Source organism: Saimiri boliviensis, chromosome 3 (genome assembly GCF_048565385.1).
Source record: "Saimiri boliviensis isolate mSaiBol1 chromosome 3, mSaiBol1.pri, whole genome shotgun sequence".
Taxonomy (NCBI): Eukaryota; Metazoa; Chordata; class Mammalia; order Primates; family Cebidae; genus Saimiri; species Saimiri boliviensis.
In genome coordinates this window covers 146267430-146281856 of record NC_133451.1, presented here as the reverse complement: position 1 = coordinate 146281856, position 14427 = coordinate 146267430, and the positions used below count along the sequence as shown (strand labels likewise).

Below are 14427 nucleotides of genomic sequence, written 5' to 3'. Positions count from 1 at the left end.
TCAGTCCCTGCTTCATTTTAGTCTAGGTCTATAATAACAAAATCAAGTGGAATGCTAAAATAGCCAGTTACATCAAGACACAAGTCCATCATGGGAATAGAAGATTTTGGAGTCTGAATTGTCTATGTTAATTTAGATTTTCAAAGCAAACTGTATAATTTCTTAGATCCCATTCTAAAGAGGTAAGCAGTGAAGTGATCTGTTTGAACTTCTGCCTGAACAACTTTCCAAAGACCAAATTTGGGGATGCTCAGCTTTCTCCTTTAGCATCCTTCCTACTCTAGGCTTTGAAACCAGTTATTCCTATCTGGGAAGGATTAAAGTAGCTCTACATCAGGAGCTCACCTGCCTAAAGTCAAGATAATCTTTTCCTTTGTGGCTCACTAGAATATAAATTTTGAGAACAGGATTTTTTTTCTGTCTATTTCAGCTCTGTATATTCTGCATCTAATTTTTGACTCATACTTAGTACTCGATAAATATGTATTGAATGAATAAAAATGGATAAACAAGTAAATGAAAGAACTAATAGATTCTCTAATATCCTAGTTACTCTCTAGCACCAAACCCTTCTTGTAACTAAATTCAAATTAGTGAATCTTGAGGTATTTATTTCCTGATATCCATTTTGAGGTCTTGCCTTGCCCTACAATTGTCCTGTGAATAAGAACACTGCTTTCTAACTATGGTTCTGTGGTTGAGTCCTTTCTCCACCCGCTTCTTGATCTTCCTTGTGCCAAATAAATCTTTATTTTCTTCCCATTGCCTCTTTCAGAGTCCATGCTGCCACCATGCTCCATCTACCCACTAGAATATTCATGTTAGAATTTGCTGTGCATTCCTACTGTGGACCTTCTCTCTACTTCCCCAGTTGCTATAGTCTAATATTCTACTCATGATCTTTTAACATAAAAACAAGAGTTGTCAGGCTTGTATGTAATTGTCAACAATTCCATGTTGGAATATTTTTGAAAAGCTGAATGCTTCTTCAAAATACCTATACGTCATTGAATGATACAAATGATTTGTAGTTTAGTATTTATACTTCCACTTTCTCTGTTCTGCAAATGTCATAAAATGCAGAAAGGAGAACAATGATGGCCAATTTTTAATTAAGAAAATGTAACTAAGGGTCAGGAAGTGGATGGCATAAGAATGAGGTTAATCCCACTGATCTATTACAACACTTTTATCTCCAGAGATGTATTGAGTCATTGGGTTTGTACTAGTCCATTGCATACTGCTCCAAAGATACTACCTGAGACTGGGTAATTTATTATATAAACAAAAGAGGTTTAATTGCCTCATAGTTCCACATGGCTGGGGAAGCGTCACAATCATGGCAGAAGGCAATGAGGAACCAAGGCATATCTTACATAGTGGCAGGGGACAGAGAGAGTGAAACAGTGCCACACTTTAAAGCCATCAGCTGTCATGAGAACTCACTCACTATCACAAGAACAGCATTAGAGAAACTGCCCTCATGATCCAATCACCTTCCACTAGGTTCCAATCTCAACACATGGGGATTACAAGTTGAGAAGAAATTTGGGTGGGGGACACAGAGTCAAACCATGTCAGGGCTGATCCTTGGCCAAATTTGAATGAAATCCATTAAGCAGCTATGAATGTAGTCCTGAGCTAGGATACAAAACAGACAGAAACAACCTGTGTCTATTTATCAGCATTGTTTATAGATAAAGTACAGACAGATGGTTTGTACCTAGTTTCTATTTGCTCTCTTAGTTTGTTTTTGAGCTTTGTCATGAAGCCTGGTTTGGGCTATGTGGCCAGAGAGGTTTAAAATACATCTTATATGGGACTTTGGTTTCCCAGAGATCAAACAACTTACATATATATTGGTGACTCAAAATGCAAAGACAAAGTAAGTCCTGTGTGACTAAGAAATCTTGGAGCTGTATACCAGAAAGCCTTGTGACTCCCTGGTTTTGTATCTTCTTTCTCTTGCTCTACCATATCCTTTCTCTTTATTAGTCTCTTCTCACAATGCTATGAAGAAATACTTGAGACTGAATAAATTATAAAGGAAAGAGGCTTAATTGGCTCACAGCTCTGCATTGCTTGGGAGGCTTCAGAAAACTTACAATCATGGTGTGAGGCAAAGAAGAAGTAGACACCTTCTTCACAGGGTGGCAGGAACAGTGAGTGAAAATAGGGGAAATGCCAGATATATATAAAACCATCAGATCTCATGAGAATTCACTTACTATCGCAAGAAAAGCATGAGGGAAACCACCCCGATGATAGAATTACCTCAACCTGGTCCCACCATTGACATGTGGGGATTATGGAGATTACAACTGGAGGTGAGGTTTGAGTGAAAACAGAGCCAAACTGTATCAGTGAGTACGCATGGAGAGTCTCATGAGTCCTTTCAACTGTAAAAATTGCGGTCCACATAAATTCAAATTTCCTTTCACATTGCTTCCCTGACATGGTTATTTGTGATGGCGATCTCAACAGCAGATTACATTGACCAGGTTGCTGGGTCAAATATGATGCAGCTTGATGGAATAAATGGCCTGGATATGCCAAATCATTCTGACTTCCTATCTCTTTGTGGGGTGTATTCACAACCATGGCTTCAGTATCTTTATAATGTCAGAAACCTACTCTGTTAAAAATGTGGTATAATCTTAATGTACCTCTACCCATCAAGCTATAGCTTTTGGTACTTTCAAAATAGATCTAGAAAGGCAGAGGCATAACAGGAAGAAACCAAAAATCTTGGTGTATTAGTCAAGGTTCTTCAGAGAACAAAACCAATAGGAGATATAAATATACACATATACATATATATATGTATGTGTGTATATATATTTATATGTGTATATTTATGTATATATATTTATATGTGTATATTTATACATATATATGTATATGTGTATATATGTGTATGTATATACACACATAGATGTATACGTGTATATAAATATATATGTGTATATACATACACATATATATGTGTATATGTGTGTATATATGTATATACACATATATGTGTATATATGTGTATATATGTATATATTTATATACACATATACATCTATGTGTGTATATAAATGTACATATATATGTATATGTGTATATTTATATCTCCTATTGGTATATATAGATAGATAGATAGATATCTCAAATTATATTTATATATATATGACTTACATGGGACTTTGGTTTCCCAGAGATCAAGGCAACTTGCATATATATTGGTGACTATATATATATATATATATATATATATATATATATGACTCAAATAAAATAGAAGTACATTTCTCTTTTACATATACATTTACACACACACACACACACACACACACACAAAATGAGAAGATTTTTTATGGAATTTGGTTCACAGAATTATGGAGACAAAGAAATCCAGTGATATGCCATTGGAAGCTAGTGGTGTAATTTAGCCTGATTCTATAAGCCTGAGAATCAGGAGAGCTAATGTCCCAACCCCAGAAGAAAGTAAATTTACTCTTCTTTTACCTTTTGTTCTATCTAAGCCCTCAAAAGATCTGAATTGGATAGGGCAGATCTTTACTGAGTCTACTGATCTGATGTTAATCTCTTCCAGAAATACCCTCACGGGGTGTTTAAGGATATTTCTTAATCCAGTCAAATTGACACAGAAAATTAGCACTCACATTTAGATTCTTATATTTTGGCTCTTAATAATCGTGCAAACTTCCAACTCTCTAAACAAGCACATTTTATCTGGAAAATAATAATAATTCTAAATTCATGAAGTTGTTTAAAGAGTAAAAGAACATACTGAAAGTGCCTATTAGTACTTGATAAATTGTAGTAATGTTAATATATTGCTTTGAAATTGTTTCAATATATGCTGCCCTTTTGTTCTGCATCTATTATCTATGGACGAAATAGAACAAGTAAGTCAAAATGCTATCTGCATTTTGTTCTACTTGCTAGTGAGAAAACTACCAGCTGATATCCCTTGGAAACACTTCTGCTATCCAAACAAATATAGAACAATATTAGGATAAACAAGCCTAGCAGCCATAGCAAGAAAACCCAAAATACAATGACTCAAATAAAATAGAAGTACATTTATCTTTTACATAACAGTTCTTCCCTGAGTGGCTCTGCCATCTTCAACAAGTAATTTTCATCACTGAATCAGACTGGATACTCTGATGCTGTCATTTGCAGCTTATTGCAAAGGTGGAAGAGTGCAAAGAGACTTTTTTTCTAAGTCCATGTCACTTCCACTCACATCCTATTGGCAGGACCTTACCCATATGATGACACATTGTTGCAAGGCAAGGTCGATGGACCACATGCCCAGCTAAAAGTCATGCAAGTTTCTATTAATAAAATGAAGAAGGGAATATTGGCAATTGATAACAATCTTACTCTCCTACTGTTTACTCATGTATTGTCTATTAAGTACAGCTAGTTCTTAGGACTAAACAGCTCCCAGGATGCAGCAGTAGCTATAGATAAAGGAAACAGTCTCCAAAATGAGTGTGTGAACACTTTAGGAGGTTGCAAAATGAAACTTAATAGAGCAGAAACAAAATAATAAAATCACCTTTTATTCAATAATTTAAAAATAAAAACAAAGTAAACTTTACTGATAGTTAACATTTGGCTTGATACTGATTTTGAATCATGTGACCTCCTGGGAAAACAGTGAAATGATAAGGTTTAGTATAATGTATTGCAATTTGTGAGGGATTGGTTACGTGAATTCACAGATTATATAATTCTAACAAAGCTAATCTGCACAAAATTATTATCTTGAAGAGACTACTGCAAAAAAATAGGCTAAAGGTAACACTAACAAAGAAAACACAAAGAAATATCAACAAACAAATTTTTATATAACATTTGTATAATTGGCCAATACGTCTGACAAATAATGATACAAAATTTTAACTACGGCCAAGGATGTACTTTGGGATCTCAATGTCTTGGTGAGGAATCACTTTTGTAAAGGTAGAAAATATATTTAAACCATGTATCAAAATAAACTCAGATTAAATGAAGGTTATATATGACAAGTCCACAGCTAACATCATACACAACAGTGAAAAGCTGAAAACTTTTCCTCTAAGATTAGAAACAAGATAAAGATGTCCACTTGTGGCACTTTTATTAAAAATAGTACTAGAAGTCCCAGCTAGAGATATTAGACAAGATAAATAAATAAAGGTATCCAATTGTAAAGGAAAAAGTTCAATTGTTTCTGTTAAAGAAAACGTAATTTATAACCTAAAAAAAAAAACCGAGAAAACCCTAAAGATACCATCGAAAACTGTTAGATCTAATAAATAAATTCAGTAAAGTTGCAGAGAGAGGTTGATCACTACCTGCAGAGTCTGTCCTGCAAACCCTGACTCAGTGACAGATGAAAGAAGGCACTCACACCAGAATACAGTGAATCTGAGTGGGCTAGGGATGGTTGTCAGCTGCTTTAAGAGGGTGATTGCAGCTAACTGACTACAACTCCCTGTACATCCTCACATGTATTCAGTATACATTTAATAACAGAGGTTCTAAATGAATAGTAAAAGCTTTTGGTTCCAGGCCCAGAGTAAACAGCTAGAGTAGAGACAAAGGAATGTGGGGTAAACAGACTTAACTGGAGAAGCTTTATTATCCTAATCTTACCCTATGACTTAAAATTCTAATATAATGAACTCCCTACCTTCAGCCCATTCCATTAAAACCTTTCAGCCTTCCAAAAGGTTTGAGGCTATAACCTTTTAACTTTCCCTAATATTTTGCCAGCCACCCTGAGTGAATCTCAACATTGCAGAATACAAAATCAGCATACAAAAATTAGTAGCATCTGTATATACCAATAGTGAACAATCTTAAAATGAAATAAAGAAAGCAATATCATTTATCACAGCTTAAAAAAAACTAGAAATAAATTTAACCAAAGAAATGAAATATCTCTACAATGAAAACTATAAAACATGGATGAAAGGAATTTAAGAATACACACACACAAAAATGGAAAGATAGCCCATACTCATGGATTGGAAGAATTATTATAATACTGTTAAAATGTTCATACTGTCCATAGGGATCTACCAATTTAATGCAATCTCTATCAAAACACCAATGTCATTTTTTCACAGCAATAGAAAAAAATCATAAAATTTGTATAGAACCACAAAATACTTCAAATAACCAATGCAATCTTGAGCAAAAATTACAAAGCTGGGGCATTGCGCTACCTGTCTTCAAAATATACTATAAAGTGATAGTCATCAAAACCACATGGTACTGCCATAGAGGCAGACACATAGACAAATGGAAGGGAATTGAGAGCCAAATCCACACATTTATAGTCAATTGAATTTTGACAAAGATGCCAAGAATACAAAACGAAAAAAGAACGGTTTCTTCAATATGGTGTTGAGAAAACTGGTTATCCCCATGCAGAAAAATGAAATTAGACCTTCATATCATACCATAAACCAAAATCAAATCAAAAGTTATTAAAGACTTAAATGTAAGACTTAAAGCTATAAAGCTACTAGAGGAAAACATAGGAAAAAAGCTCCAAGGCATTGGTATGGGCAATGATTTTTTTTGGTATGACTCCAAAACACAAAACATACAGGAAAGAAAAAAAAAAAGACAAATGGGGAATTACATCATACTAAAAAGCTGCTACAAAAGGAAGCAATCAATAAAGTGAAGAGACAACCTGCTGAATAGAAAAATATTTGCAAACCATATATTCAATAAGGGGTTAATACCCAAAATTTATTTAAAAACTCCAACACCTCAATAGAATGATGCAATGGACCTGAAGAAACATTTTTCAAAAGAAGGCATACATGTGGCCAACAGGCATATGAAAAAATATTAAAAATATTCAACATCACTAATCATCAGGAAAATTCAAATCAAAGCCACAATGAAATATCACCTCAGACCTGTCAGAATGGCTATAAATCAAAAAGGCATAAGATAATAATGATAATGAGGGTGTGGAGAAAAGGGAGCCCCTTGTACAATGTTGATGGGAATGCAAATTGGTATAGCCATTATGAAAAAGAGTATGTACTTCTTCAAAAACTAAAAATAGAATTATTATATAATCCAGCAATCCCACTTATGGGTATACATGCAAAGAAAATGTATATACACAAAACTGAATGTTATTTAGCCTTTAAAACTAAAGAGATCCTGTCTTTTCAGACTATATGGATAAACATTATGCTACATGAAACAAATCAGGCACAGAAAGAAAAACCATATGATCTCATGCTTATGTTATAATCTAGAACAACCAAACTCATAGAGGCAGAGAGTAGAATGGCAGTTACCAGAGGCTAGGGATTTGGGGAGATGTTGGTCAATGGATATTTCAGGTTGAAAAAAAGAAATAAATTAAACAGAACTATTGGACAACCTGGTGATTACAGTTAATAGCAATGTATTGTAAACTCAAAATGTGCTACAAAAGTAGATTTTAAGTCTTGTTGTTATAAAAAAGTGAGGTAATGTATATGTTAAATTGATTTAGTCATTCCACAATGTATAAATATATCAATCATATTGTACATCATAAATATATACAATTTTTATTTGTAAATTTAAAATTTAATGGTAAAATAAATAAGTAAACTGCTATTAATCATTATATAACAAAGTGCTGACCTTGATTTTAAAATATAATGAAGCATATTTAATGACCTATTTCACCAAAATAGTGCACATAAACACAAATACTAGAAAGTAAGGACTTCATGTCAATGTAAAATTAAAACATAATTTGCCTTTCTCCTTGTTAACTTATGCTTTTGTGTAGGCTTTAACATACATATAATTTGGGGAAAGAAGTAAATGTATATAATATATAATTAATAGATAAACATTTATGGTCAAGAGTTCACTGAAAAGGTGAATTATTTTAAAAATACAGAAAACTCTGGTTTAATTCAACATTTCTGACACATAGTCTTCAAAATGTCCTTGTAGTTTACCAAATGTTATACAGGTGACTTGACTATTTCAGAGGAAAAAAATCAATAAAACAAATTTATTTACATAAATTTATCAAATATTAGATGCAAAATTGTTTATTAATTCCAAGAGAATTTTTTTTACTTTCTTGCCAACTCCTGTATCCTTAAAGTATGCAAATATATTAGGAGTGTCCTGCTGATTATTAGTCATAGCTAACATCTAGTTAACAGGCTGTAGTTCATCTAAGTGAACATGTATTCACATCACTTGTGTCTTTATTACTTACATTTTTTATTGTTGAATTTTATTGTGTCTACTGCAGTTCATCATGTCAAATTGCTAAATTACGTTTTGACTTATGAAAGCATAACAGTACTAAAGATATTAACCTAAATATTACAACTTAGATAATATCATAAACATACAAGATGAATATGAATATACAGAATAGGCTGGAACAATTGCATCTTCAGCTGTGGTTATTTGTAGAAACCTCAATAGTGAAGTTTATTGGACCTGTGATCCATTCACTTCTGCTCCCCATGGCAGTTTCAATAAAACATTTTAAAGACTTCTGATTCATTTTCAAATAAATCACATGGTCTCTTTTGTAAACCAGTTGTGTTTTTCCAGAGCAATTACAATATGATGTTACTGAAGGGATAAAAAATTATGTTACTAAAGAAGGAGAAGAGACAAAACTGCAGGAGCATTATTCATATTGCACATCTCCTAGTTAAAATAGAGAAAGTTTATTGCTCATAACAAGTCTCTGAAGTTAATAAAAAATATTGTGCTAAAAAGAAAACATAACCTACAGTAAAATTCCTTTTATCAAATAAACTTAGTGGATGCCACCTAGTATCAGTAGCACAAAATGTGGAGTTATAAACATATATGTACATTAGCTTGCATTTGGATAAAACCACTGATGTATTTTATAAATCAGTTCTTGTAATATGGTAAGTTAAAAAAATCCATTACAATTAAAAGATTTTAAAATTTAATTTAAACAATTAAAAATTAGATAATTACATAAGAGGAAAAAGTGATTTCTTATCACATTTAACACTAAGATTTCATACTGAAGGACAAAAGACCTTTTTAAGAAAATTAACTACAATTTTCCTTGAGGGATGACATAGTCTAGAAAGGATGTGTTGGGGTTAGCACTTAAATATCATAAGCTATGCAGCAAAAAATGGTGTAACTAAGTTTTTGCACCAAAAAAAAAAAAAAATCAGTTAAATATCCTGCTGTGTTTATTTTAAAAGTGTGGGCCAGGCATGGTGACTCACAGCTGTAATCTCAGCGTTTTGGGAGGCTGAGGCAGGTGGATCACGAGGTCAAGAGATCAAGACCATCCTGGCCAACATAGTGAAACCACATCTCTACTAAAGATACGAAAATTGGCTGGGCATGGTGGTGCATGCCTATAGTCATAGCTATTCAGGAGGCTGAGGCAGGAGAATGGCCTGAACACAGGAAGGGGGGGGTTGCAGTGAGCTAAGGTTACACCACTGCACTCCAGCCTGGCTACAGAGCAAGACTCCATTTAAAAAAAAAAAAAAAAAAGTGGTTGATTCATTGTTGCAGAAAATAGCAATCATTTTGAATATAACTAGGTTAAAATTATTTAGTTACAAACAACCGCACCAATTTCTGACTTAGATAAAAGTTAACTCATTAAAATGGTAACAAAAGCTTACAGAATTGATGGCAGGCTACAGAAAGACGCCTGGGAATGGGATGGAATGAAATCAGCTCCCAAGGCTAAGAATCAGAAGTCCGGCAACTGTGGCAAATCAGAACCAGGCAGGTGAAAGCCTGCCACTCAGGTGAGACAGAAGGTCAGCTGTTTAACTCTCTGTTTTCCTCTACACAAGATTAAAATATTTCACTTTGAACAGTAGAAGACAGGGACCTGATAAGAGTCCCACCAGACTGTATTTCATTCATCAAACTAAGGTACTATAAAGCTCTATAAAGGAGCTAGGTAGACAAAATGTACCCAATGTCCAAAACAGGGAGACTCGAGAATTTCATTTTCAGCATATTATGTAAAGAAATGGTTAGCAAGGACAGGAGACTACACTGCCACATATTAAAGACAAGATAACAGGATTTCTTAAGAAAAGCAAACTGTGACAATGGTTTATCTCTAAGAGTTTACCTTTTGTAATACTGGATAATTTTCTTCACACCAAGAAACAGAAACTGACAACATGTTTTATATGTTATGAAATGTTCTATTATCATGCGTAAATTCTGATACAGAACAGAGTTAAATGAAACTGCAAAGTAAATTTAAAGGCCCATCAACCTCACCTCCCAAAATAAAACATTTACTAGATTTCCAAACTTCTGAGTATGGTCTGCTTATAACCGTATCTGATGGAACACTGAATGTTGTCTTCAGTAGGAAAAAAAAAATCTATAAAATCATTAGATAAGTATATGTTTGATCTGAATATCTAGAACTTTTGATATATTCCCAAATTCCTGCAAATTAGAGTTTTTAAAGAAATAAAGCAGAGGAAAAAAAAAAGATTTGCATCCTAACCAGCAGCTCAAAATATTCATCACTGAACCAGATATTGTTATTCTAGGGAAAGGTAAAAGCAATGTGATCTCACTGGGATGAGAAAACTGTAAATTTAGGAAGTCGATGCTTTATATTTAATTAGTTTAATTTTTAAATTTTAAGTTTTAATTTTAAAATGTTAATTGTAATGAAATGCTTTTAACTGCCCAAAAATTGGTGGGCTCTACTTTCTCATGTTGAATGGTCCTTAAGTCAACGGAGATGCCAGAACTTGAGAAATAACCCTCCAGCAGCAGCCTGGACTCTACCTATAAATTTTGAGCATATTAATCTTTGCCCAGAGCTCAAATCTGTAGACACAATGAACAGCATTCAACATGGATCATAAACATGAACACATTTAATAACAGTTATAGGAAGCTTAATCTTAGAAGACAGGCATGCCACACTCTCTTTTTTGAAATATGTACTAGAAACTAAGATAATAAGTTGAGTAATTTGACAGATAATAGAGTGTATGTTTAAGTATAAATTATTGTGATTATTTGTCAATTATAATGAGAAGCAGAGTGGTTTAGAAAGTATACAAGATTTGAAGACAGAAGTTTCCATATCCCTGGTTTTTCTATCAAGAGAATATTTGCTATCGAATGAATTGTTGTACTTAATATCTCTAAACCTCACTTCACTCTTCTGTAAAATAGAAAAAAATAACGATATTACATGAAAAGTAAATAAGGCAGCAGTGTGTACATTATAAAGTAATCTAGAAATATTGCTGACTTTTCCATATAACTTCTCAAGTTTTCATTCTATTTAGCCTAAGGAAATAAGATTAAAACTGTGTTTTAATCTTCCAAAAAAGACTAACCTTTTATCTTACCCTTCAGAAGTAAAATTAAGGGAAGTAGGAATCATCATAAATGATAATGTCAAGTAGATGTAATTCATCATTTTTATAATATTTTAAGTGTCAAAATAATCTCTTTTTGGCACCAATCCTAATATCAGCCAGAAATGGTAATGTCAAAACCACCATTACACTTTTTACTGTTGTGCACATTGTATTTTTAATATTGGCTTCATTTCAAATTCTCATCAAATTATTGTGAATTACCACCAATAGCATTTAGATTTGCATGAATAGAAGTAAGTACATTTTCCTGCTACTTGATTAGAGGAGAAATATGAGGCCTTAAGACCTTTATAAATACATAGAAAAGTTCTTTTCAGAGATTGAAAATGTTACCCATGTTGAATGAAGTAAAATACACTTTTCTAATACCAATAACCCCTCTAGACTTTTTGTCTTTTCATCAGTGCAAATCTTAACTGCAAAGACTGATATTGTTGTAAGATAAACTAACGAAAAGAAATAATGACTGGCTGTATTAGTCAGTTCTTGCACTGCTATGAAGAAATACCTGAGACTGGGTAATGTATGAGAATAGAGGTTTAATTGGCTCACGGTTCTGCAAGGATTTACAGAAAGCATGGCTGTGGCGAGCTAAGGGAACTTACAGTCATGGCAGAAGCAATGGGAAAGCAGGTACACCTTCCATGGCCAGAGCAGGAGGAAGAGAGGAGGGGAAGGTGCTACACACTTTTTAAATAACCAGATCTCATGAGAACTCAGTCACTACTTATATGAGAACAGCAAAGGAGAAATATGCCCCCATGATCCAGTCACCTCCTGCCAGGGCCCTTCTCCAACAATGTGGATTACAATTTGACATGAGAATTGGTGGGGACACAAATCCAAACCACACCACTGACCAATAGCACATATTAAGAAAAATAAATTTTGAGTGTCACTTTAAGTTTTAATAATAAAATAATAGCACTTACTACATAATTTCTCTCTGATTAATAAGTATACCCCAGGTTAACCAATAAATCAAAATCCTAAGCCAAATTAATCCTAAACCAGCTTACAAATTCAATCCAGAAACCAACTCCTCCCAGCATTCAAGATTTGTGGGTTCCATGGCATTATCTCATATCATTTGCCCTTATAGATATTATCTGCTGGCTATCTGTTGAGGCAGCAACAGCAAGTTATTACCCAGATACATTCCCCCTTTCTTCCTTTTAGTAATAAGATCCACATTTCCAGTTGTCCTGTGACCACCTAGATCCAGCCTCCTTGAAGCCAGGTGCAGCTAGTGACAGTATGGCTAATGAGGTAGGAACTGAAGTGATACATCCAGGTATCTCCTCAGAGCCAATGTTACTTGCCCTGTACCTCCTCCATACCCCCTTATCATTTCCTTAGAGATGGAGATGACTGGGACAACGATGGAAACCACAGATTGAAAAATTTAGGGCTTTCCTTTTAACAATGAACTACTTTCCACTGCACAGTAAATACAGTTTGCTGCATTAGAAATAAATAAATTTATCTTTTGATTGAATCTGTATATTGGGAGTCCCTTAGGTGCACTAGCATGGCCTGTGTCCCAATTCACCACATCATCAGCTGCAGAAGACAGACTACTTGGTCTTAAGTTTGTAAGCCAGTGGTTTTCTAAATGTGTTCCCAGAACCAGCAACATCAGCATCACTTCAGAATGTTCGAAATAAAAATTCTTGAACCTAATACCTAGTGATTCAGAATAGTAAGGCCCCCAGATCCGTGATTTAAGGACTTTCATGTGACTGAAGGTCGTGGGACTTTCGTTTTTTTGTTTTGTTTTGTTTTGTTTTGTTTTTTAATTCACATAAAGTTTAATCATCAAGTTAATGAAAATATCAAAATTTTTGAGTTAGTGTATGGCAGAGAAAATTTAAATTTTGTTGCAAATAATACAGTATTTGTTGTTTCCATTATTGACAAGCTATGCTGCAGAAAGAGCAATCGCATTAAATCTTAGTTCATCAGGGTCACGCTCCATAAACTTCTTGCAAACTTCTATGGCATCCTCTAAAAAAGTTTCATCACTAGTTTCACCATGGTTAATTGGAAATGGTTTCCACCCATCTAATTCATAGAGATGTCCATCTACACGAACTAACGCAACAAAATGAAGATCCACTTTTTCATCTTTACTTGGTGCCTCAGTCTGACCTTCATGGGCACTGGTCTCATGAGTAACTCAGATGGTGTCATAGTTCTCCAGGTATCTGGCTCATTCTTCAGGGCTCATTGACACAGATTCCTCCAGAAACTTTTTCAAGGTTGATCCAGATTCAAAGTGCATCTTGTCTTTATTGTTTGCAATAGCATGAATTAGTCCAATTGTTCCACAGGCATTGCTTATTGTTTGCTTCATGAAATATACTGATGATGTAACATCTTGTCCCTGAGATTTCATTTTTGCTTCCTCTTCTGTTCTGAATACTTCATACTTTTCTGTAATAGGAAAAAGAAGTAATACTGCAAAGACTGGTCTTGGTACCATGCTAAGGAGTTCAGGATCCATTCCCTATATGTTGACGAATTGCCAGTTAGGATGCAGACCTAATTGTTTGAGAAACTGGTTGGTGACCTCGGGATTGGCCTCCAGCGGCAGCCAGCACTGTCCCTCCATGTCCACGTCGCCTGGTCCCTCCAGCTCTGACAGCCGCCGCCTTCACCGCAGCCGCCTTTTTATTTTTTTTTAAATTTAAGCTTCTTTAATGTTGATGAAAGGTATTTGTAGTTCATATAAACCATACTTATGTGATGGATAGCAGATGCTTCATATAAATTATCACTTTGATATACATATCTTATGGTTTATGAGAAAAGAGAAGAAATAATACATAATTTTTGCTACATTTTAATGGGTTTTTTTAAAGGGATTGATTTTTAGGTCTTGTCAGCAACATCAAACAAAAGGTACTGAGTACTCCACAGGGTACAGAGTGCTGCCAAGCACCTTAGAAAAATTACATGACATGGAGAAAATGCGCTTCTTGCT

General features: G+C 34.2%; 1 pseudogene; it reads right to left on the bottom strand.

Moving 5' to 3' along the window:
- Window positions 1-13200: 13200 nt before the first annotated feature.
- LOC101042784 (ubiquitin carboxyl-terminal hydrolase isozyme L3-like) lies at window positions 13201-14088 on the bottom strand (annotated as a pseudogene).
- Between the last annotated feature and the right edge of the window lie 339 nt (window positions 14089-14427).